Source organism: Pteropus medius, unplaced genomic scaffold (assembly GCF_902729225.1).
Source record: "Pteropus medius unplaced genomic scaffold, Ma_sr-lr_union100, whole genome shotgun sequence".
In the NCBI taxonomy this organism is placed as follows: domain Eukaryota; kingdom Metazoa; phylum Chordata; class Mammalia; order Chiroptera; family Pteropodidae; genus Pteropus; species Pteropus medius.
In genome coordinates, this window is record NW_024344253.1 from 3,476,216 (window position 1) to 3,501,648 (window position 25,433).

Genomic DNA, 25,433 nt, shown 5'->3' on the forward strand with positions numbered 1-25,433 from the left:
ATTCAATAATTTCCTGGAAAGATTCAGAGAACTCACTGAGAGCTCTGCACTCACAATTATGGCTTAGGACACAGATTAAGTAAGATTAAAATAGACACAAATTAAAATCAACCAAGAGAAGATGCATGTAGGGCAGAGTCTAAAAAAGTTTCAAACGCAGTTTCAAGCTGTCCTCTCCCCAGGGAGTCCTGGACTGCTTTATTTTCCCAAAAACAATGTATAATGATACACACAGAGTATTGCCAATCAGGGAAGCTCATCCAAGCCTTGGCATCTAGAATATTTATCGAGCTCCATGGTTAACTTCCCACATGGCTGACACCAGTCTCCAGCAACTCTGGAAATCAAGCTGATACCATGTGACTCAATGTTCTACCATAAATGACATTGTCAGACAATCTGGCATGGCCCATACTCCTAGTCACACAAAGACACTCCTGTCAGGCATGACATTGCAAAAGCTTAGAGATTATCACAGAAGCTGAGCGGAGAGGGTAGACTGCTCTTGGGCAAGGTTAAATTCCTCACTACATAAAGAGTTAAAAGAAAATCCGAGGGTTTTTTCAAGAATATATTTTTCTGGTGTAGGATATCTAGAGGCTCAGTTACAGCTATGGGGCTAAAATGTGAACACCATTTTCCAGGCATGTTGTTACTTCAGAAAATATGATTTAAAAAAGGAAACAGAGCTGATTTAGAAGGCAGCCAAGAACTACAAATATAAGCATAGATTAGCATCAAACTACAATAGCGACCAGCATGCAATTACAGCTATTTCATGTGACTGAATTAGAGATTCTAAATATGGAGGTAGATTTTAGTGGCCTTGGTTTAGGATCCAGTCCAATAACTAGACTCTGAATTCAAGCCTCTACTACATGGCTGCCCCAAAGTCAGTCTTCCTCTTAATTCCACCATCTTTTTCTCTAGCCTGTTCCAGACTCCTTGCTCTTCATCCTTTTGACTGCCAAGGAAACAGGTGGTTTGTCCATCTGGAACTCCAAGTTTTGCTCCATTCTGATCATTTCCAAATATGCTGAAGTCTAGAAGGCTTAATACATCTTGTTCCAATTATTTCAATTATTAGGTCTCTAAGTTGAAAGCAATAGCAACTTAATTCCTATTAATTTGGGCAAAAATGGACAGGGAGAATGCCACATGATTTCTGTTGTTCAAGTCACCCAGTGTGTGTTACTTTGTTATAGCAGCCCTAGCAAACTAATACACAGACTAAATATGTACTTCTGGTTATTTGAATGTCGTTTTACAGTTGTTTCATCTGAATGGGCAAAGTCCAGTACATTTTACAAAGAGAATTTCCTCTTTTGCATATGCAATTTCAGTCTCACATATTTCATTATCATTCATCAGTCTAAATCTATTGGTTTCCCTGTTCACATGACAGATTTTATTCTGTTTGGCAGATAAGTAGTTACCATAAGAATCTAGACTAATTAGTCTTATATAAGGCATAAAGACCCTAATTTCAAATATTGTACTTTACACACCTAGATCTCTACTAAATTCCTTTAATAGATTCCAATTTTATGTAGAAATACTCCATCTTTTTGTTCATTTTGACTCTTTATTTTTTAACATATTAATCATGGTCATTATGAACTCCTTACTTAATTATATTCCATATTTAAATAACCTCTACATTCGTCTTTTTTTTGTTTTATCTCTTGATTATTCGTCACTTTTTCTGCTTATTTACATTTCTAATGCTATTTATTATATGCTGGACATTATAAATAATATATCATAGATGCTTTGGAGTATGTTATCTTCTTCTAAAGAGTTTTATCTAGCAGACAATTAAATAACTGAAGGATCACACTGACCCTAACATATCTTGATTTTAGTCTTTGTTTGGGTGGGTCCATTTCACTTTTTTTCTTTCTCCTAGCATCTAACCCTTACTCCTAGCATACTTCTGGCATGCTCCTAACTTCTAAGATGTGATATTTCAACAACGACAAGTTCAAGGTAGTCACTAGCTGAATCCAAACTTTAATGTCACCCAAGAACTGTGAAACTTCTGAAATTCCTAATTATATTTCATCCTCCCTGCATTTCTTGTCTGCTCCATCTCTTGAAATCACATTCTGTGAATGTATAGTTTTATGATTCGGCCAAAGATCCAATGTAAATTTTTATGTAGATATTTTTGGGCTCCTCTACAGCTCTTTCCTGTCTAATACCTTAACCCTCAAATCCCAGTTACCACGGTAACTCCAAATACCAGTCTCTGTTTCCTCTGACAGCAAAAATGCTGCTTTCTGCTTAGAGTCTATTCCCCCATACAATGGTTTGGAAATTGTACTCAGGGAGAAATCAGGGTGACTGTAAGATGTAGCTCATGTGCTTCTCTTAGCTCAGAGAACTGAGCCTTGCATTTCCTGCAAATTTTATATATTTGTCTATATGTATATATGTTTTGGTGGGAGGGGAAATAACTAACAAGCTGGTTAATCGTGGTCAAAATTTAAAGTCTTAAATACAGAGTTTAGGCCTCATGATCTATTTCTTTGCATTTCCATATCCCTTTTTCACCTCTTTCCATACCTTACTAACTATAACGTAATAAAAGTATATTTCTAGTAGATAATTTCACAAATAACTATAATCCTACTATAGGAAAAATCAACATGCTATCATCCTAGAGAGAAAATCTATAATTCTAATCAGTGAACAAATTAGTATCTAGACTTCTTACCTTCCGTGAGGCTCTATGGAAGAAATACATATTCTAAACAGCTTTCATAATTGCTTGATTACTTAAATGCAACCTATGGAAAGACAGAAGTAGGTAAGGGGTAAAGACAAACACTACAAACACTTAGTGGAATTTCTTAGGTTAAGTTTCAAGTATGGGGCCAGAAGAATTCATTTATTTTCCCAAATTTTCATATCCAATGAAGAGGCACACTTTGGCCAGGTACAGTCAGACATACTTCAGTTCGTTCCAGGAAAATGACTCTGCTTATTGACACCTTGCTATTGTAGAAATGATGTATAAATGTATAAATGCTTATTTAGGCCTTCTCACCTTTGCTCATGCCTTTGCTCCACCAGCAAGATCTTCTACCTTTACTCTTCTGCCTTTATTGTTCTGCTTTGTCTCTCCTGCTCCTTCATTCCCCATGCCTACCATGGAGATACAATCCATTGTTCAAGCTCCAGTTTAATTAATAGCAGCTACCACTGTTCAACATTTACAATATACCTGGAACTAAGCTGAATGCTTTACATAAGTCATTTTACCTAATTCTTCCAACATCTACCAATTAAATTGTATTAAGCCAGTTTAATAGAAGACAGTCAAAGCTCAGAGAAGTGAAACAACTTGTTCAGGATCAAAAAGCCAGAAATCAAACCCCTCTTAGTCTAAAACTGATGTTATTACTCACGGCATTGCACTGCCACCCTTACCAACTCTCCATGAAAGCTTTCTTGACTCCAGTACAGCAGTTTCTCCCAATCTAAACCAAGGTCCCCTTTTGGACCTGTTTTACATTGTCTTGATTACTGTTTGTTTTATACTGCTGTTTAATTTTAGGTGAATATGTTTTGTTTCGATCCCTAAGTATATTATAAGCCTATTAAAGCCACAGAACTCCTCAAAATGCACCTGCATTCCGTAGGTACACACAAATACTGGTCTTACACTTTATAGTCATGTGTATATTTTTTTGTTGCCCTTTCAACGCCTAGCATATTTTTATGTACAGTAATCTAATCCAGCCAATAAATTGTTCCCATTTGTCAAGAGTCCAAATGCAGGGGGTTAAATGACAAGGCATGAGATTGAGAGGGTCAGCAAAGGTGTATGTAATTAGAGATGAACGTACCTATATCTGGAGTATTAAGTTATGATTTTAAAGTTGATAAGAGCTATCAGAACGTAATAAAGCATTTCTTTTTGTAATGTATAGAATGTTTGCCAAAAAATATTGGTATCAGATAGTATTCTATATATGAATGAGTCATGACATTTCTAAATCAGCTATTAATACTTATTAATGTCTTCTTTGTACAGAATATTTTTAATATGCCATAGCAGAAAGGTAGAATCAAGCATAAAATAAGTTAATATAGTATTTTACATTTCAAGAATAATGAACACTAGGTCTATTTATGCAAAGCAATATATTAGATTAAGAAAAATATTTAGAAAATTCAGAAAGAAAAGTGCTCTAGCCAAACAAACTTAGAAAATAGAGGAAAAACTTTTAGAGCTTGAACGAAGTCAATAATTCCTTAAGAGGGAAGAGCAAATTATATAAATGAGTATTTATTGATGAAATGAAATAAAACCTGATACTGAGAGATAAGACTAATTGGACCCAAGAGATACTGACCCTACAGGGACTTCCACATCCAACTATAATATAGTTTTTTTTTCCAAATGCAAGAAGAGTAAAGGTTACATGTGAATTCCTGATAAGTATGCAATTACTCCAATGCTCATTTTTCTAATTCCAAAATTCTTGATGAAGAATGCACAAGCTCTTACTTGGAACCACAAAACTGAATATGAAAAAAAAAAAAGTTAAAGTAGAGAGGTAGGTATCTCGTGAGCAGTGCATTTGCTTACCTGCAAATGAGCCTGAGTGCCCCCTCAGTAACCACTTTTATTGGGGCATAGGAATGGAGCCACTTCATGACAAAGAAGTGAGGAATGTGATATTTATCTGTCTTGTCCACTGTTTCAATGTGTGTGAGTGTAAAGGGTATTCTTCTCTTATTGATGAGTTTCTTTCCCTTTGTATAGACTGAGATAAAACCCACTTATATTCCTTCAAAAGTCTTAGGGATAACTCATGAAAAAGCCTCTTCGATTTAGCCAGTGCACTAAGATGTTTTGAATAATAAATAATTTCTATTAAGCCTGCAGAAACTTTCCTCTGCACATAACTACTATCTAGAATCACAATGACTTTTATTTCTTATTAATGCCTGTGAAACTTCCAGGAATTATAACTATAGCTTTCCACCACTTTCTGGCCTTTCCATAGCTATAGATTTTCTAGCCATGTGATCTTACAGCCAATTTAGTTTAGTGAAACTAGGTCCAGATATGGCATCAAATAACCTATGTTCAAATTTCAGCTCTGCCTTTTTGTTAGACTTGTGACTTTGATTAAATCAAGCATTTCTCTGAACCTCAGCATATATGTCTATAAAAAAGGAAAATAATATCTGCCCACACTTATCCACAGGATTGTGGTGAGGCTCAAAAGAATGCAAAAATGCTGTGTAAATCACAGTTCTATAAGGACTGTTTATGCTATTTCAAGAGTTTCTTGTAGCCCCTTCTTCCCAATCAGCCAGCAATAACTACCGTTAATATTTTCCTTTATTTTCTTCTAGTGTTTGTCTAGAGTATATGTACATGTGTTTGTGTATATGTATAGATTTACTTTTTAAATGTATATTTTATTATGATACATTTATGTATTATAGTACTTGCATATATTATGATATATCTGTATATGTATGTATCCCTAGGTTAACAAATGTTCTTTTAAAACATGGTTAATAACAGCTTAATATCATAAGTCCATCATATATAATATATAGAATGAAGTATGATATATTAATGTATGCATTGTCATCTCATTAAAACTTATTTCCAAATATGGTAATAATGGCTTGCCTGCATTAAAAATATGGTGATTCCTGTTAGAATAACTATAATCAACAAGACAAGTAATAACAAATGTTGGAGAGGATGCAGAGAAAAAGGAACCCTTATACACTGTTAGTGGGACTCCAAATTGGTACAGCCACTATGGAAAACAGTATGGAGGTTTCTCAAAAAACTAAGAATTGATCTACCATGTGATCCAGCCATCCCTCTATTGGGTATTTACCCCAAAGACTTGAAAACCCATATCCGAAAAGATATTTGCACACCAATGTTCATAGCAGCATTATTCACAGGGGCCAGGACATGGAAGCAACCAAAGTGCCCTGCAATAGATGACTGGCTAAAGAAGTGGTGGTACATACATACAATGGAATATTACTCAGCCATAGGAAGAGATGAAATACTGTCACTTGCGACAACATGGATAGACCTTGAGATAATCATGCTAAGCGAAATAAGCCAGACAGAAAAAGTTGAAAATCGCATGCTATCACTTACATGTGAGATATAAACCTAAAAGCAACAAATGAGCAGGACAAACAAACAGAGATTCATGGACATGGACTATAGGTTAGTAGTTATCAGAGGACTATAGACTAGTGGTTACTAGTGGGATGGGGGGATAAAGAGGGTCAAATAAGGGTTTAGGGGAAGGGTGAAGTGGGTAAAGGGGATCAAATATATGGTAGCTGAAGGAAACTGGACTTTGGGTGGTAAACACATAATAGAATATACAGATGTCAAATGATAATGAGCACCTGAAAATTATATAATTGTATTAACCAATGTTACCCCAATAAACTTAATTAAAAATTTTAAAATAATAATAAAAAATTAAATTAAATAAATGTGATTAACAATTCTACCACATGAGTGAACTATTATTTATTTGACCATTCCCTATTTTTAAATCATTAAAAATACTCATTTCCATTTTTTTGCTTTTTATTTTGTTGATTTTTATTGTTGATGTTACTGAGTTTATTTGCTATCATAAATGTTACTGTAGTAAACATTTGGTGCAAAACGCTTTTTATGAATCTCTAATTCCATAAAAGAGATCTCTAGAACTGAAATCACTGGATCAAAGGTATGGATTTTCCTAAGGCACTTGCTAATATATTGTCAGATTCTGTTCCTGAAGTACTCTACTATTTAGACAATGCAAGAGAAGGTCAATCTTTATGGTGGCCTTGTCATGATTACCTATTTTAATCATTAGCAAGTTCATAGGCAAAAAAAAGGGAGCATCTCTTTCTTTCTTTCACTAGTGAAGTTGAAAATTTGTCATGTTTACTGATTTTCATTATTTCTGCCACGAATTATTTCTTCTCATCCTTGCTCCATTTTCAGTATTTTCTTTTTTGATTTGTAAGCATTATTTACACTTTATGAAATCAATTTCTCAGCTGTCATAACTCATAACATTTTCCAAATTTGTCATCTACATTTTAATATTGCTTATGATTTTTGACATTGTTTTTTTAAGTTTTTTACAAATCAAATTTACTAGCCAGTTTCTTTGCTGCTTTCCTCTTTTACACATTGTGAACTAAGTAGGGTGAATCCCACTTGCATTCATATAGCAATTCATTCTTTTAATAAAAACCAGCCCCTATTCAAAGACTTAGCAATCTAAAATAAAGTTAAGATGTGATGATACTGATTATTGCTGTTCTGCTAAATCATCAGCAAGGAGATTATTAAGTATTTCTGGAGCATGAGAAATTGGTGCCAACTCAGACACAGCTCTATTTATAGGCCACCACTCAGATAACTCCTGTGCTGTGGCATTTAGCCAGTGGTGAGGACCCAGAAATTCTGACACTTGGAAAGCAGGAAGTCTGTACTGGTTCTATAAATCAAAGAGAGTCAGGCTCAGGGCAACCAATGAGAGGATGGGACAACATCAGAATCAGTTCTGCTAGAGAAGAGTGGTCTGAAAATGTCTGAGATGCAGAGACTATAATTAAAAAGGTGACTGTAAAAGGAGTTCAATTTACCTCCCAATTCTAAGGTTCTCTCTTTCATTGGTCTCTCACTGTATTTGTCTCTGTGCTGAGTAAGAGCAAGCCTATGGCTTGCCTTATAATTAAATTCTATATTTCTGTCTTTGGAAAGACCCCTGAGTAGGCAAACTTGCCTCCTCAGCAGCATGAATATTAATCATGGCTAATAAAATTAATAATAGTTAATACCGATTAAGCTCTTTTTGTGCTCCAGACCCTGTTCTAAGCCCTTTGTATTCATGAAACCCTTCAAACACTTTGAACCTATAAGAACTGTAATTCTCTCTATTTTATAGTTGAAGAAACTGAGGCATAAAGTTAACTAACTTGTCCACAGTCACATAGCCAACAAGAAAATGAACCAAGCTAGGGTTTGACACAAGACAGCCTGATTCCAGAATTGGCAGCCTTATGATATTCTATAACATACTGTATTTATCAATACAAATTTGAGAATATTCATTTTAATGTATATATGTAATAAGATATATACATATATTTATACATATGGAAAGATATATAAATATTACTTCCTTGGATATCTTTTTTTTTATTATGGTCAATGGAAGAGGAGGATTAGGAATTAATTGAAGAATTCTTGGATTATTTAGACCTTTGGCTTTCACACCTTCCAATGCTTCTTTCAGAAAACAAAGAATAGAACAAAAGAAAAAGACGAGTTTAACAATTTTTCTATAGCTTGACATTAGTTCTGCTGGGGATTGGTTTAAAAAGGAAAGCAGACTAAATGTAATGATCAAAGTGCAATCAAGTTTATGTACCCAACTATTATATTCCTATTATCACCAGTGCTTCCCCAGGTACCAGCTTAGAGCAGGACAGTGGATGGTATAGAGTGTGCATGGGTAAAGTTTCAATAACACAGTTTTAGCCGTCTCTGAGTGAGCCTTGCCAGCATAATTGATGCACTGTTGTCCCTACCATTCCTTTCTCTTCCCACCTTAGTATCCCACACACTCTCATGGCTGTAGTTTTAGGACTATTAGTGGCCAAGTCATTGCTGGAGGACTCTCTCAGTGACTAGAAGAGGCTGCCCGCAGCCATCAGTTTTGCCTCTTGTCTCGTTCCCTCCACTCCATCCTCCAAAGCGCTGCTAGACTAACAGTTTTAATTTTCAAATCTGGTCACATCCCTCCCTTTAAAATCCTTCTAGTCTATGGCCATGCTACCCTGAACACACCCAATCCCGTCTGATCTCTGAAGCTAAGCCGGGTCGGGCCCGGTTAGTACTTGGATGGGAGACCACGTAGAAAGACCAAGTACTATAGGCGTAAAAAAAAAAAATTCCTTCTAGAGATTCCCACCTCCTATGGGATGAAATCTAAACTCCCTAACCATGGTATAAAAGGCCCTTGACAATATAGTTCCACCTACCTGTTTGCCCCCTCACCACCTTCCAGGCTTAATGACCTACTTGAAAGTCCTGGGATATTCTGCACTCTCACATAGATCCACATCTTTGTATATTCTGTTTCCTCTCCTGTACTATTCCCCATCAATCTCCACCCACATCAACATACATTTACATGATTAACATCTTTGCATCTCATTTTAAAGGCTGCCTCTTATGTAAAACCTCCCTGACTGCTTCAGGCCACCATAAGTGATTAATAAAAATTGTGTCCCAACCTGCTTCCTATGTATATTCACATATTGTGTGGTAATTGTTCATTTGTGTGTCTGTCTCCCACTTAGACTATATGCTCCGTATTGGAAAAGGACTCTACTTTTCACCTTTGTGAATGGCATTTAATAAATAATTAATGGATGAATAGATAGGTAGATGAATGGAGGGTTGAATGAAAGAATAGATAAATGGTATCTTTTACAGTGATGATTTCTTTTATTTACATTTAAAATTAGCAAAGAACCCCAATATATATTATCTCATTTAGACATGACAACAAACTTCTGAGATGGATATTAGTGACAATTTACACATGAGGAAATAGGTTCAGTAAAGAGACCTGCCAAACATCACACAGGTTTAGTCATACTAAAACTTGTGACCTTCCTAATATATCACAGCTCTTTCTCATAACACATTAGTGTTTCAAATGTAGTCATTTAATGGTCCATAGAATTATAGAGTTTTATGGCTGGGAGACTCCCCCAGTCAATCCTTCTTATTGGAAACATGAGTAATAAAATTGCTCAAATTTGCACCATCATTAGTGGCAGACCTACGGCTAGAAAATAGCTTCATGGCCCCTAATTCCAACTTTGTAGGTTCTTAGACCCAGGCTCTGCCACCCACTGGCTGTATGACTCTGCTGCAAGTTGCTTAACTTCTCTGTGCCTCAGTGCCCCATACTAATAAATTACAGTAATAATAATAATAACCTACCTCATAGGTTTGTTGTGGGGATTTAAACAACTTAACCCATCGGAAACTCTTACAAGATTGTCTCATACAGTGAGTGTTTTACAAATATTAGCTATTAACCATCATCATTTCACTTGAGTGTGTTCTTCCTCTTTCACAAATCAATAACATTAAAGAAATGCTAGTGTAGTGACAGATGTCACACTCAAATGAAAAGAGGTAAAAGACAAAAGGCAATATGATGCATGTTTGAGTGTAAATAATAAGTTATATGACTGGAAGATATTATAAGCGAATGACAGAAAAATGTTTCCTCGAGGTCACAGGCAAACAAATTGTGTTAGGTTTTTCCTTCCCTGAAACTACTCATTTTCTGAGGAGAGATAAATTAACATGAATTATATTGCAAGTTTGAAATATGATAAATTGATAGGCAACTATTTTTTATTACTTATTCTCTCCTTTGAATAATTAGTTTTATTCTTTTTTCTGCTAACTGAAATAGGTAAATGCACAAATATATACATAAAATACAACCAGCAGTTGAATATACCATCTTAACTACTGAAGGACTATTAGATTATACTCTTTGTCTCTCCTACTAAGCTCCAGCAGCTGGTTTCCTCTGTGGGGAAAACTCGATCACTGTTCTCATTAATCAGCCCTATCAGAACTGCATTTACTCATTGATGTCTTGTCATCCTGGCTTTCGGTAGCAGTTAGATTAGGCTAGGCTATACCGAAATGACAAAATTGCATTAGCTTACAAGGGCAGAGATTCATTTCTCACTCATGCCTCATATCATGCTGGATTAGCTGCAGCTCTGCACTACTTCTCATTCTGGGACTAACCTAAAGGAGGAGTCTCCGGAACATTGTGGGCATCACAGGGAGAAACAAAGAGCATGAGCCAGCTCTCAGAGCTTCTGTGTGAATGTGACACACTTTACTTCCACTCACTTTCATTGGCCAAATCAAGTCACACAGCCAAGCCTGGCTTCAATAGGGTGACGTGGATATCAGTGGACAGTAACATAATCTATCACACATTCCTATTGCTATCATTACTGAATTTTTTACCTACTGAGTTTCAGTAGACTCTGTTTTTCCAAGGTTAGTGTAAATTGTCTTTATCATCCTTCCTGTTTATTTCTGTGTGACTACTGATTAGTTTTGTGAGGTTTGGTAGTGAAGACAATACTACTGTCCCAAAGAAGTCATACATTGTAAAAAAGCTAAGGGTTTGGTTTGGTTTGGTTTTGTCCTATGTTAGATTATCACATCACTACAGTAATGCATTCTAATGCAAATTCTCATGACTTTCTATATTGTTTCTTCAACTCTCTATTAGACCAGTGAATGTATATACTTCTAAGTCTGTTGCCCCAGGGGGCTGGCATTTATAATAATTACAATTTTGTGTTTTCATAAGTACTTTGTAACAAAATTATTAAAACAAATTGAGAGCATCTCCTAGAATAAAAATAATAGTCTTTAATCCTAGCTCTACCACCAACCTGTTCTGTGATTTTAAAATGGGAAGGTCTATGTCTTTGGGTTTAGAAAGTGATGATGTCACCCTTAATGGGACTGGTGAGACTGGATAGTGTTCATTATTTAATGACTGTAATGGGCCCTGAAAGCATTCTGCAATCCATGTGCCTTACAATGCCAACCCACCAAAATCAAGGGGAAGGAAAAAAATTATTTTGAAAGTCATTCTCCCCATGAGTCAGGGAAAAACTAACTTTTGAATAATTTATCTCACATATAGTTTCCAAAATTTCATTAACCAATTTGAATTTGTATTTTTACCCAAATTACCCAGACTCAAATTACCCTCAGCTCAGTACCCTAGCTCCATGAAATGGACCACAACACAAACTAGGAAAGGCAAGTTACTTTCTTCAGAGGATTACATGAAATTCACTATTTTGCCAAAATCCATCTATAGCAGCATTTCTCAATCCTTTTTCCATTGTCATCCCTTTAAGGAGCCTTTTTAGATATTTTTTTTACTCATCACCCACACACAAGTTTAATACCACAGATATACTGTATATCTGATTATTATATGTATAACTGTGCTTTATACATTAAAAGTAAGAACCATTTCTTACTCCCTTGGGAGTAATTCTGCCCCATTGAGAACACATTAGAAAAAATGCCTTCCTCTCTCATGAACTTCTACCTGTTTTATACTTAGGTCATCATTTTCTGCTCTTCTTCTTCAGATATGCTCTTTTTCATTTTCTCAAATCTGGATCTTTGTTCATGCTATGCCATCTTGCTGGAATAATCTCTCCATTTCTGCTGAGTACAACTATTTTTAAAGGACCAGATAAAGCTGTACTTCCTCCAAGTAAAATTTTTTTCCAGTTAATAAATAAGCCTCCTTCCCCCTAGAATATTTACCTTTAAGAGAGGACATTTTTTTACCATAATAAAATACTCCAGTCTACTTTAGACTACAGTTATTTAAGTACATGACCCCTCACTAGATTGTAATCTGTTAGATGGCAAGGACTACTAATCTATGTATCTCCACAAGAGAGTGCACAATGAATATTTGTTGTATTGAGTTTATTAATTTATGGCTCAATTTATTCTTGCAAATACTTCATATTAAAAATAGGCACCAGATGACAAAGAGGTGTCATCATTTATATGAGTACATACACATAGATATGCACAAACACATGTGCTGCCACACAGCTAGGGTGAAGAAATGGGCTTTTCCTTCAGCCCTTCCTCTTCTGCACATCAGAACTGCGATCCCTCCTTGGAAAGCTCCCTGATGTATTCTAAATCTGTGCCATCTCCTCATATGGTCAACTCCTCCATCCACAGTTCATGTCTTTCCACATCACTAGTCATAACCATCTTTCCAATCATTTTTACTCAGAGTTATCTTCCTGAAACACAGACTGTGATCTTATTCTGCTGTTCAGCTGCTTCAGAACTGCAGACACTGGAATAAATCAAACCAACTCAACATGACTGCTATGGACTGAACTGTGTCTCCTCCAAAATGCATATGTTGAAACCCTAAGCCCCAATGTAATGTTATTTGGAGATGGGTCTTTTGGGAGGTAATTACATTTAAATGAAGTCATAAAAATAGGACCCTCGTGATGGGATAAGTGCCCTTATAAGAGAAGATACTAGAGAGCTTGTTCTCCCTCTTTCTCTGCCACGTGAGGACACAATAAGAAGGCATCATCTGAAAGCCAAGACAAGAGCTCTCACCACAACCCAAGCAAGCTGGCACCTGGATCTTGAACTTCTAGCATCCAGAACTTTGATAAAATAAATTTCTGTTGTTTAAGAATACAGTTGATGGTATTTTGTTATAGTAGCCTTAACAGACTAATCTAATAACCTTCAGATCCTGCTTCAAATAGCCTTACTTAATCAACCCCAGCAGCTAAGGTTCCCCACACAGAATAGTCAGATCTAGTTAGACCTATACCCTTTCACACACATGCTGGAATAAAATTATCTCTAGTTAAAGTAGCTAAAATATTTTTCAAAATAATTAATTACAATAGGATAATTATTGTTTAGACATCTTTCCCAGGGAATGTTCTTGCTAAAGTGGTCTATAATGCTCAACATTTATAAAATGCATAGATTGCACGGTCGGCCTTAATACTGAGATGAGCAGTTGTATCCAAATTCAAAATACCTTACCTTCTTATTCTAAAAGTAATATTAAGAGGGAGAAATTTGATCACTAATATTCATGCACTTATCAAATATTATTGTTCACCTATCATAAACCAACCCTTAAGCTAGGTGTTATTAATCCAAAAGTCAAGATAAACAGTTTCTACCTTCCTGGAACCTGCAGTCTGGTCTGAAGGAGGAGCACAGAACTTTTCTATAAGCAAATTGGAAAAGTACTTTCATTTTCTTAAGACTAGATCTCCATGTGGTTTCATATTTGGACCATAGATAAGCAGTTAAGAAGCTTACTCATTATGCATCTCTTTTATTTCCATCTTAAAATGAGGCACTCTCTGCCTCTCTGTCTCTGTCTGTCTGTCTGTCTGTCTGTCTGTCTGTCTCTCTCTCTTTTTACCTTGATATCTTTTTCTTATGTGTAGATGAATGGAAGAAAAGTTCTCCCCCACAATTTTTTTCTTATTCAACTACAGAAAAGAAGATTGAAGAGACAACTCTCCACTGTGCTTTACCAAGAATATCTTAAGAGTCAACAGGCTTTCTGAAAAAATCCTAGCAGAAAGCCATGACATGAGGCTAAAGAATGTTCACATTTCTGAGGATTTATTCCCTATCGACTTTTGAAAATAAACAGGCTAAATAGAATAATAGTAGGGATCTAAGAAATTGTGCTTTGTCCTATATTTTGGAGGATAATTTTCTTCTCTTTCTAAAGTTAAAATCTGTGCCCTACGGAAGATTCAAATTTAGAGAAAATAGTTTTAAATTAAAATCTATGGATTTTCTTTTTGGAGTCAATGTAACCACAAACAGATATAATTATGCTTTATTTCCTTTTGTGAGAATGCTTTTGCATATATTATGTGTCCTCCAATATCACACAGCAGCTATTCATGTTGATGACATAATCTTCTACTTAGCCAATTCTTATCGAAAGACTAAGTGCTAAACTATGAGAGGACTGTGCCAAGCACAATTCCAAATAGATATTCAGTCCCTAAAACAGGCTTTTATTCACAGCTAAAGCAGGGTCACATCTCTCACTCCCTTGCTATCTTTTAGCGGCTTAAGGTTCACCCATGTGAGCTCCTCTCTCATATCTGCTGCATGTCTTGACATTTTTGTGGAAGTCATCATCATTCATCGATGTGCCTGAGGCCTCCCATGTGGGAGAGGCTTTACTATGCAGCAGCCCTATCATTTTAAAATCACAAATTAAATAGACAGTACATGGATTTCACAGGTCTTCTGTACTATAGGATTAAGGGTAACAAAATCTTTCTGGAAAAGAAATCCAAATGCTAAAAACTTGCTATGCGCCACAGCAAACAGAAAGAACAGAGAGACAAGGGATCTTCTTTCTAAAGATCAAATTCTTAGGCAAGCTTAATCAAGTCTTTGACAGTTTTTTGCATCATTTTTCTTCTTTAAAATAGAAATAATAAAAGTTTCTCAATCCTAAGTGTCCTAATAAGAGCAAAGCCTTGGAGTTTTTGGAAGAGAGATCAAGCTACTTGAATATTTTCAATATACCATACCTCAAAATATGTATTTATTTCAAAAAAATAGTTATAAGTTACTGAATGATTGTTGAGTGTCATATACTTTGTTGAATTGTTTCATCTCCCTATGACCCTATGAGTGAATACTATTATTATTCTTATTTTACAGGTTTGAAACTTATGGTATAAAGACACATAGCTAGTAAATATCGAAGCCATGATTTTAACTACTACTACTTATTACTACACAATATTGCAATCTCCATAACTTTCATTAGGAGCTTCACCTTTATCACCACCCCCATACCAGCCTCATCGCCAACTTACTAGCTCTACCCAGGCAGTAGACAGTTATTTAATATATCATACAAAACTATGTAGATGAAGTTGTGTACCATTTGGTTTAGAATTAGACTGCGAGCTCTGCCTTACTTCCATGGGAGCATATGCAATTTATTTAACCTTCTTGTGTTTTTGTTTTCTCATCTGTAAAATAGAAATGGTAATAACAATATCTACTTGCAGGGTTATTGTAAGCATTAAGTAAGATAATCCCATTTAACACTTAATATCTCTTACTTAATTAGTTATTTGTGTTAACACATGAAGACTATCTTTTTAAGCTTTGCATTCTCCATGCTTACTTAATGTTTGGTATAAGGCAGGTTCTCAATAATTGATAAATTGATAAATCAGTGAATATAAGGTAGGCCGGGTTTCATTACCAAGAGAGTGTAAGCCTACACCAAAACCAGGTTCTGTAGCAAATGAGAAGTCAGAGAGATGACCAAGGTAGGATACTCAGTTACCAAAAGAAGAGATAGCAGATGCAAGCAAAGTAAACATGACCATTGGGGCTAAGAGTAAAATCAAGGTCAATGTTGGCAGAAGGTTAAGGAAGAGAAGCAGGCAGCATATTAGAATATGGGTACATGCTCCAGATTATAAAAGGTAACTTGTCTGTCATTCTTCTGCTATTCCTTCTGTAAACAAACATTTCTGGGTACTTTTTATGTATCCAGAACTGTACTAGGCTCTGAGATTACAATAAATAAAATCATTAGAATTACTTAATTTGCCAAAAAAAGTTTTATACTGTATTTTATGATTTGTGTGATACTTTTTCTGTATGTAAATCTTTTATAAAAATTAATAAAAATAAACATTGTATCAGTCTTTGTAAAAAAGATTACTTAATTTGCTTATTTCTTTATCAAGCTTATTATCTTATTACTCTTATTTGAATTGCAAAGAAGGTTGTTACTAAAGTAATTACAGGGGAATTTCTTCTGCCTTACTTTCCACTGAAGCATCAGTATGAACTATATCAGATGCCAAATTGGGTGTGAGATAGATTGCCTTATGCAGAATTTGTTCCCCACAAAAAGTTAAAGAAGTGGCTTCCTAGGTCATGAATCTACCTCACTCACTTTGAAAATATAAAAAAGGGAAAGGGAGATAGAGAATGAATATGGAAGAGAGTGTGAGAAGAGATTTCTTTAGAGAGAGCTGTGCTCTGAGTTACATCCCACTTGCCCACCACAGGGGAGTGTTCTGCTATTACCTCATTTCCCTCCAGCACAGTGAATGGACTTTTGTGGCACCGTCTGAAGAATTAGGTTTTCCTTGGCAGTTGGTGGGCCAAGGAAAACAGAAGACTGAAGCCTGACTCAAATCTGAGCTAGCCACAGTGACCTGTGGCAAGCTCCCCAATGGGGTGGCCCTATAGGGATTAAGCCACCTTCCCAAAGTGGTTTTGGGACAAAGGTGTATGAACATTTCTGGTGGCTGACTGCGATTCCCTGGTAGAATAAGCTGACGTGATGTCAATGTGGGTACTGTGAGACAGAGCAACCTAGAAGAGCAAGGGATCCCAGGACCAAAAAGTTAGAAGACTAGAAGGAGAATTCAAGATGGTGTAGAAGGTAAAGGCTGTACACGCCTTCTCTAGCGACCACACTGAAATTATAGCTACAGAGCAACCAGTATGCAGCATCACCAGAGGTCTGGCTGAACAGAAGTCCTACAACTAGGTCACCTCAAATAACAAGTCACCACAAAACGGTAGGCAGGGCAGAAACACAAAAGAGCCTGGTCCCACAGCCATGAGTGGTGATCGAGAATCAGGAGAACAATCTTGGCTGCAGAGTCCCCACCCCCATGACACCCCCGCCTGAAGAGTGAGGGGTCCCACCCACACATGGGGCTCCCCAGCTCAGGGTTCCAGTGCTGGGAATTGAAGTCCCCATAATTTGTGGCTGTGAAAACAAGCAGAGGTTGCAGCTAAGACAGAGGGCTGCAGAAAGCAGAGACCTTCTTCTTAAAGGGGCCACGCCTAGCCTTACTTGCTGATCGACTCGCTCAGAACTCCAGTGTGATGGCAGCTGCTTGAGGGGCACCAGAGACAGAAGTGGAGGCATTGAGCTGTCGGACTTCAGGGTAAGGGCTGGAGGGGCTGTTTGCTCCCGGACAGAGGTACAGGCAGAAGCCGTTGTTCCTTTGCTGAGGCCTTCCTCTTCCAGCCTGCAAATGCAGGCACCATCAACCTAGATGACACAGGTCACTCCACCCTGGAGATCCGCCTCTCCCAACTTGTGGGCCCACCCAAGCTGTTTCCAGTGATTTATTCCATACAAATGGGCTGTCTTGGCTCCTGCTGCAAACTTTCCTAAAATCTCTGGAAGTCTCACAAACCCAAAGAAGCAATGTCTGGCCTTGGCGTGCACTGTACCTCTTGCTGAGCAGCCCAAACTGTGCAATCATGGCAGCCGGCCTCGGTTTCAGACTTGACCCCTCGACGCACCTATAAGCCCAGCACGAGTGGCAGCCATATGCGGATTGTTTGGTGACTATTACCAAGTGGCTGCAACTGAAATGGGCCTGCAACTGGACGCCTTTCAGGTCTGTGCCAAGGGGCCCCACAGGACTCCTACTACATAAAGTCACTCTACTAAGACCAGGTGACTTAGGAACCCTACCTAATACATAGAAACAAACACAGGGAGGCAGCCAAAATGGGGAGACAAAGAAATATGTCCCACATGAAAGAACAGAACAAAGCTTCAGAAAAAGAATTCACCAAAATGGAGACAATCAATCTACCAGATGCAGAGTTCAAAACACTGGTTATAAGGATGCTCAAGAAACTTAAGGGAAGGGTAGATGATCTCAGTGAGAACTTTAACAAAGAGATTAAAAAAAAAAAAAAAAAAAAAAACATAAAAACAGAGATGGAAATAAAAGAGAACCAGTCAGAAATGAAGAATACAATATCTGAGATAAAGAGTATATTAGCGGGAATCTACAGAGTGAAGGAAGCAGAGGATCGAATCACCAATATAGAGGATGGGGTAGCAGAAGACACCCAATCAAAACAGCAACAAGAAGAAAGAATAATGAAGATAATATAAGGAGCCTGTGGGATAACATCAAATGTAACAACATTCACCTGATAGGGGTAATCAGAAGGAAAAGAGAGCGCGCCAGAAATTGAAAACCTATCTAAAGAAATAATGTTGGAAAACATTCTTAACCTGGTGAAGGAAATAGACATTTAACCCCAGGAAGCTTGGAGAGTCTCTAAAAAAATGAACCTAAAGAGGCCCACACCAAGACACATCATAATTAAAGAGCCGAAGGTTAAAGACAAAAAGAGAATCTTAAAAGCAGCAAGAGAAAAGTAATTAGTTACCTTCAAGGGAGCTCTCATAAAATTGGCAGCTGATTTCTCAAAAGAAACTGCAAGACAGAAAGGCTTGGCACAAAATATTCAAAGTGAGGAAAACCCAGTATCTACAACCAAGATTACTCTATCTAGCAAAGCTATCATTTAGAGCTGAAGGACAGATTCCCAGACAAGAAAAAGTTAAAGGAGTTCATCACCACCAAGCCAGCATTACAGGAAATGTTTAAGGAACTTGTTTAGAAAAAAGAATAAAATATGTAACAAAAATATGAATAAAGAATGGCAATAACTACATATCTATTAACAAGTACTTCAAATGAAAAAGAATTAAGTGCTTAAGTGCTCAATAGAGAGAGTGGCTGAATGGATAAGAAAACAAGACCCTTATATATGCTTCCTTCAAGAAACTGATTTTAAATTAAAAGACACACACAGACTAAAACTAAGGAGATGGGAAAAGACATTACATGATGGACCAAGAGGGTAGTGTGTTGAGTGGAGTAAGTCAGATAGAGGAAGACAAATGCCATATGATTGCACGTATATGTGGAATCTAAAGAACAATATAAACAAATAAACAGGAAAAAAAAAGAAACTAGAAGACTCTTGATTCCTGGGGACCGAGGAAGGGAGTCACAAGTGACAGTGTAACATAGAGGTGGGTCTGACAAGACTATAACAGACCTAAAAGTGAGAGGTCTCCAGAGATTAGAATCTCAGAAGAATACACAGAAATGTCCACCAGAGAGAGAATAACCTTAGAAATGTCCCCAGCCCTGACAAGGCAAGTTACGATCTTTTCTATCCCCTTAATCTTGTCCTTCCCAAACTCGTCAGAGACAGGAACAAGCTCAAAAACTGTGAGAACATTGTTAAGTACAAAGCATAGAAAGACAGAAGTCAACCATATAACTCCCATTATGTCTATCAACTAGAAGGTCTAAGTTGGAAAAAGGAAAAACATCTAATAGTGAATCAAGTTGTTTGTATTAACTAGACTTGTCAACTCCGATTTATTCAGAGACTGTTTCTTAAAAGAGATGGTAGGATATGCTAATGCCTAAGTGTGAGCAGAAAGTTATGGAGTCTGCCCAAGTTCTGATTCAGCAGCAAGAGATAATTGCACTCATTGAATGTCTAAAATAGGGCTGAGAAAGACAATAACAAAGTTGTGTTTTTATTACATGTCATGAGGCATGTTTTTCCACAAATATCTGAATCTCACAACTCATCTGTCTCAATCTCTCTGTTCTCTGTTGTCTCTGCCTCTCCTCCTTCCCTCTTCTCTCTCCCTATTTCCTTCTTCTCTCTCTCTTCCTTCTGCCTATGTGTCTATCTGTCTGTATCTTTATCATTTAAAGGAATTAAAAAGAATTGATATTATAACATACCAAGCTAGGTAAATAACATTCCCAGCATACCAAATTTGAACCCTCTATTAGTCAGTGTTCTATTGCAGAGAACAGAACTCACACATAAAGCACTTAGTCTAAATAGAGTCTTGTGAATAGTAAGTGCTCAATGAATAAAAGCTGTTATTACTTTAAATATCACCTCTTGGGCATTGCTGAGGGACAAGTCATCTTGAGAATCATTCCCTTTTTCTTTTCAGATGTTGGTCTGCCTACAAAGAAATGTATTGTGCATTCTCTTTCAATTCGTACTTTTTGTTTGCAAATACCAAGCCTCTTTCCAATCATTAGAAATAATAAATCACACTTGTACACTCCAAACTCTGGAGAAAGTTAAATATTTACAAAGTTCTGCATGGCAAATAAAGAACAATTCATTGAGACAGGCCCTATAGGAATGATTCTTTACACATTTTTGGAAAACTCTACCAGAAATTTGGCCTGAACATTATATCAATAATTCATCTGACAGTTAATGTTATCACTGCTTTTAACTTCCTCAGATCCATACAAAAATAAAATACAGCAAGATCAACAAGAGCTGCTGGTTAAACTAGTATTCTTCTGTAGGCTAAACTTTGGGTAATGTCAATTGCAATCATTTGGAAGACATAGTAGAGTAAAGTAGAAATTTTTTCCCTTTTTTTCTGCCCTTCCCTGCTCCAAAGTCAAATGGTAATGAGTACGCAACTTTTTAGCCATCCATTGTTACCAGAAAATCTTAAATTTTCTGGATTTTTATGAAAACATGCATCCATAAAATCAAACATCCAAATAATTAACAATTTAATTAATTTTAGTGGTCTATGAAACACTTTCACTATTCATTACTCTTGCAATGCTCCCCTATCTCCTATGAGTTAGGCTTTATCATCCTTAATTTATAGATTAGGAAACTAAAGCACAAGGTCAACCAACTAGTGAGTGCTGAGTGATAACTCAACTATTAGACTTCTGAACCCAAAGTCTTTGTGTATTTCAGTATATCATGCTTTCTCAGCCTCTTTAAAGAAAATGCTTTCTGCTCTTCACTGAAAATCGGCCGTCTGTTAGGTAGTAGAGTGATCCAACAGTTAAGACACACGAGGAGGACAGAGGAACCTTGATTCTCCTTTCACAGTTACTAAATGCCCAAGGGATGTGGCAAATACTCTCTTGGGCTTTCAGATTTCCTCATGTGAAACTGACATTCTCTCTGTCTTCCAGAGAAGGTAGTAAGAGTGAGAAGGGAGCAGATGAGGGTAAGGAGGAGTATCGAATGGTAACAGATCTTGAAAGGAAGTAGAGCTAACTTCAGCCTTTCCAAGTGTATGGTTTAGCATAGGCCTTGGCAAATGGCATGAGCAAATTCAGAAAGGCAATGGAGAAATGATTAGGAGTATTCCAACAGAATACCCAAAAGCATCTCTTGGTAGCAGCAAACCCAGCATTAGGAAGGGCTGAGCAGCTTCAAACACTGAGTCTATTAGTCAACAATTCCAGGAGAACTCCCATTGTGAGCTGAGTAAGTACAGATGCAGGTGGGCTTATCTGAGAAGATAAAGGATGGGAAGAAAAAGAGAAAGTGTCCGTGAAGTGCTCTGAGCTCTTTAAAGATAAACACTGGTACTCTGAGGTGCCATCAACAATGTCTGTTTATGGTACTGGAAGGGAGACATTAATTTTGTATAATATGTTCATTTTGCTTATACCTATGACTGATAAACTTGATTCACAAGGTAGACATAGTTGGTAAGCTCACTCTCACCAGAACACAAAGGAAAAGGTTTAATCTTAACAGTTTTGTTTGTTCTCTTTCTGTGCCATACCTTAAAGATTACTTACCTTCATCAGCTTCTTGTGAGCTATGGTATTTCTTTTTCCCAAAGGACTGCAAACAAGACTTCTGCCTCCAGACATGATCTTACCTTCTTCCCCTAATATCTACCTTCCCACCTTCTTTTAACTATCATCCCCTTCCCATTTACACTCGCACCATTAAACAGATATGTCCCAATTTAAGAAAGTTTAAGAAATAAAAAAATTTCAACTTACTAATATAGTAACTATGAGTGACAGAGTCTTATAAATATTTATTTTCCAAAGTACATTTAAAATGTATTTAATATATTTTTAAAGTATATTATCCAGTACTTCTCCAACTGCATAAAATGCGGTTCACTCTTCTTATCTTCCTTTAGAGAACCATTAAGTAGCAACAAAAAAAAATCAATAGAATCAGAATTAATTCTCAATATTATATTATCACATTTTTATATCCTGTTGGCTTCAGCAATGCCATGAAATGGATACTACTAGATCAGCCAGTGGATTTTGAGAAAGTTGTAGCCATATTATAATTTGGACTTCATTACAGATATCATTTTAGACCCTAATTACCTTTTTGGCATGGGCCAATTTTGTATTTCCTCAGCATACTAATCAGCCTGGTGAGCTATAAAATAGAGAGATTAGACCATTTGAATACTCCACAGTCGACAAAAAGGCCAGTCAACTCTGGTCATCCTTCAAAATTACAAATAAATCTTTGTGAAAAATAATACTGGTAGAAAGCTTTGAACAGTTATTTCCTCTTTTCAAGGAATAATATCTTGTTCTTACAATTCTTTCAACATACAAACTAAAAGTCAGTTTTAAGTTTGTCATAATCCCCTCAGCATGCCTCTTCTTCTAAGCCCCATCCAAGCCATGGAAATAAAATTACTATTCTCACACCATGAGATTTTAAAATCTGTTCCCAGGGACACCATAGGTTAAGTTCTGTTACAGAAAGAGAATTAAGCTTGGCAAATACGTGTAAGCTAATTTCTCTGTTACACTAGCAAAAGAAAGTTATTCTCCTTACAAAAATTTTTAAAACTGTGCTTAATATGGAGCCAGCTTTATGCTCTAATTTTTCCTTCCCTAAAAGACTTTAAAAGTAATGATCAAGGTGCTTCGAATTAATTGAGTACCTGGCCAAGGTGAAGTCACTGTCTGCTAGAAAGGAGATGCTTTGTAGCATTAGCATCAGTGAATCACCTTGTCAGGAAAGTTATAAAGAACATTCTTTCTTCTACGCTCCAGACCTGATAGGCTTGTGGGAAAATAGATGGTTGATAGATAGATAATGATAGATAGATGATAGATAATAGATAGATAGATAGATAGATAGATAGATAGATAAATTCCTCCTAAACTGCTGAAAAGCTAAAAAAATTATGCATATACTCACTAGCTTTTATTTTAATATAAGATAAAAGAAGAGAGTAAATATCAGGATACACTTTTTTTCACTTCCATCTAGTTCTGACCCAGTGTTTAAATATCATAAGTCATTATAGTTCTCTATTTTCTATTTTGGGACCACTTCAAAATTATTAAATATCCAGCAATACTCAATTTATCTCTTTTAGACAGTCCATAAAAAAACTTGCTTGGGAGAAATCGGTCATCCTCTGTTCTGATCTTCTGAAGTCTACCCAGTTCAAAGGAAATCTGTTACTACCAACAGGTCACAGGCATGCTTACTACCACCCTCTGTAGTTGCAATGACAATATTTACCACTTTTTTTTTTTTTATTTTGGCCCACTCACCAATTCAACAGAGCCTAACAAACACTTAGACTTAGGTCAAAACTACCTGTATACAAAACAAATCTAACATTGCAGCTATCCCCACTTTCTCTCTACAGCTTACATTTATCAGCCTTTTATTTAACTTCCACAACTCCCTTACATATCCTGCATAGCATTTTTCCTTTTGGATATCCAGATGCCCTTTAGTAAACAGGGTAATGGCCGGCATCGGGATAGTCAAGGTCAAGCGCACAAACACATCTTTGTGTGGTTGATGCATGTTAGGTTAACTCCACGATGATTTGCTATGATATACCTTCTGGAAATGCATTACCAGCTTCATGCTATTTGATGGGCAGTTGGTCTTGAATTAAAGGAAAGGCCTACATTTTAAATAACCCTCTGGGAAAATCATCTCAGAAAATAACCTTCACTGAATCCCAATGCCCTTCATTTGTTCTTCCTTTCCTCCATTCCTTTCTATCCTCAGTCTGCATCTTCTTTCTCTTTAAGGTCTGTGGTGGCCACTCCCAAACTCATTGCTGAGCTGTTGCTGGAAATAAAAACAGGGGCAGCAAATGCTTGGAATTATTTCCTTCCAAAGAATGCTCTGAAAGGAATATCCTTCAGTCTCTGGTCTCACCACTGTCCTGAGAAGCACATAACATTAGTCCTAAAAGGTATCCTACAGTGTTAGAACAGACCTATTCATGGTTTACTCCACAGAATTCTGGAGTTTCCACAGAGGTGACTTAGGGGCCACTCCAAAGGCAAAAGTGGGGCAAATCTAGCAGGACACCTGCTATAGCCCACAACATGCACACAAACATGCAAACACACATCCAACGTAGCACTACTTTTATTTTTGTATTTTAAACTTCTCTGTAAGATTTCCTTTAAAAAGGGATTGTACTGTCAAGAAAAAAATATTGACTCCAGTTCAATCCCCTTATTTCATAAATGAGAAAACTAAGATCTAAAGAGATTGAACAACTTTCCCAGGATCACATAAATAATAAGTAACCAAGCAAAGACTTGAATCCATGACCTCTGAATCTATATCCAACCTCTTTTTAATACTTTGTTATTTTTCTTCATGTCAAACAGTCATAAGTTTACCAAATGTGTCCAGTCCCACTCCTGTGACCTACATTAGTTTATCCAAAACAAAGTAAACTTATTATCAATGATGTAGATTGAATAAATTAAAATCAATAAAACTAAACTTTCTTCTCTCACAAAATTTTTTAAATCCTCCTAAATCTCTAGGCAGAATCTTCCTTTAAATCTTTATTCTGGTAAATGTCAATAAGCTCAAGAAAGAGGCCTTGTAAAGATAATATAGCTCCTGCACATCTGTCAAGGCAAGGTAATCAGGTGGTCAAAGAATGACCCAGATCTGGAATAGAATTTTTTTTTTTTTTTTGCACACAGCACCCGGTCTTTAGGTAGTCTCTCATCAAGTACCTAACCAGGACAGCCCTGTACTTCCAAGATCTGGATTAAAACTTAAAACTTTAAAATACTGCCGCTGCCATACATTTAAAAACTTTATACTGCCGCCATATATACTACTT

General features: G+C 36.6%; 1 long non-coding RNA gene and 1 pseudogene across 3 annotated transcripts in view; one reads left to right on the forward strand and one right to left on the reverse strand.

The window, feature by feature from the left end:
* The window catches only part of LOC120607828 (uncharacterized), a 270,547-nt gene that overhangs the window by 186,990 nt on the left and 58,124 nt on the right, over nt 1-25,433 (reverse strand). The gene's annotated exons all lie outside the window — the stretch shown is intronic.
* Nucleotides 8,839-8,957, forward strand: LOC120608037 (uncharacterized; annotated as a pseudogene).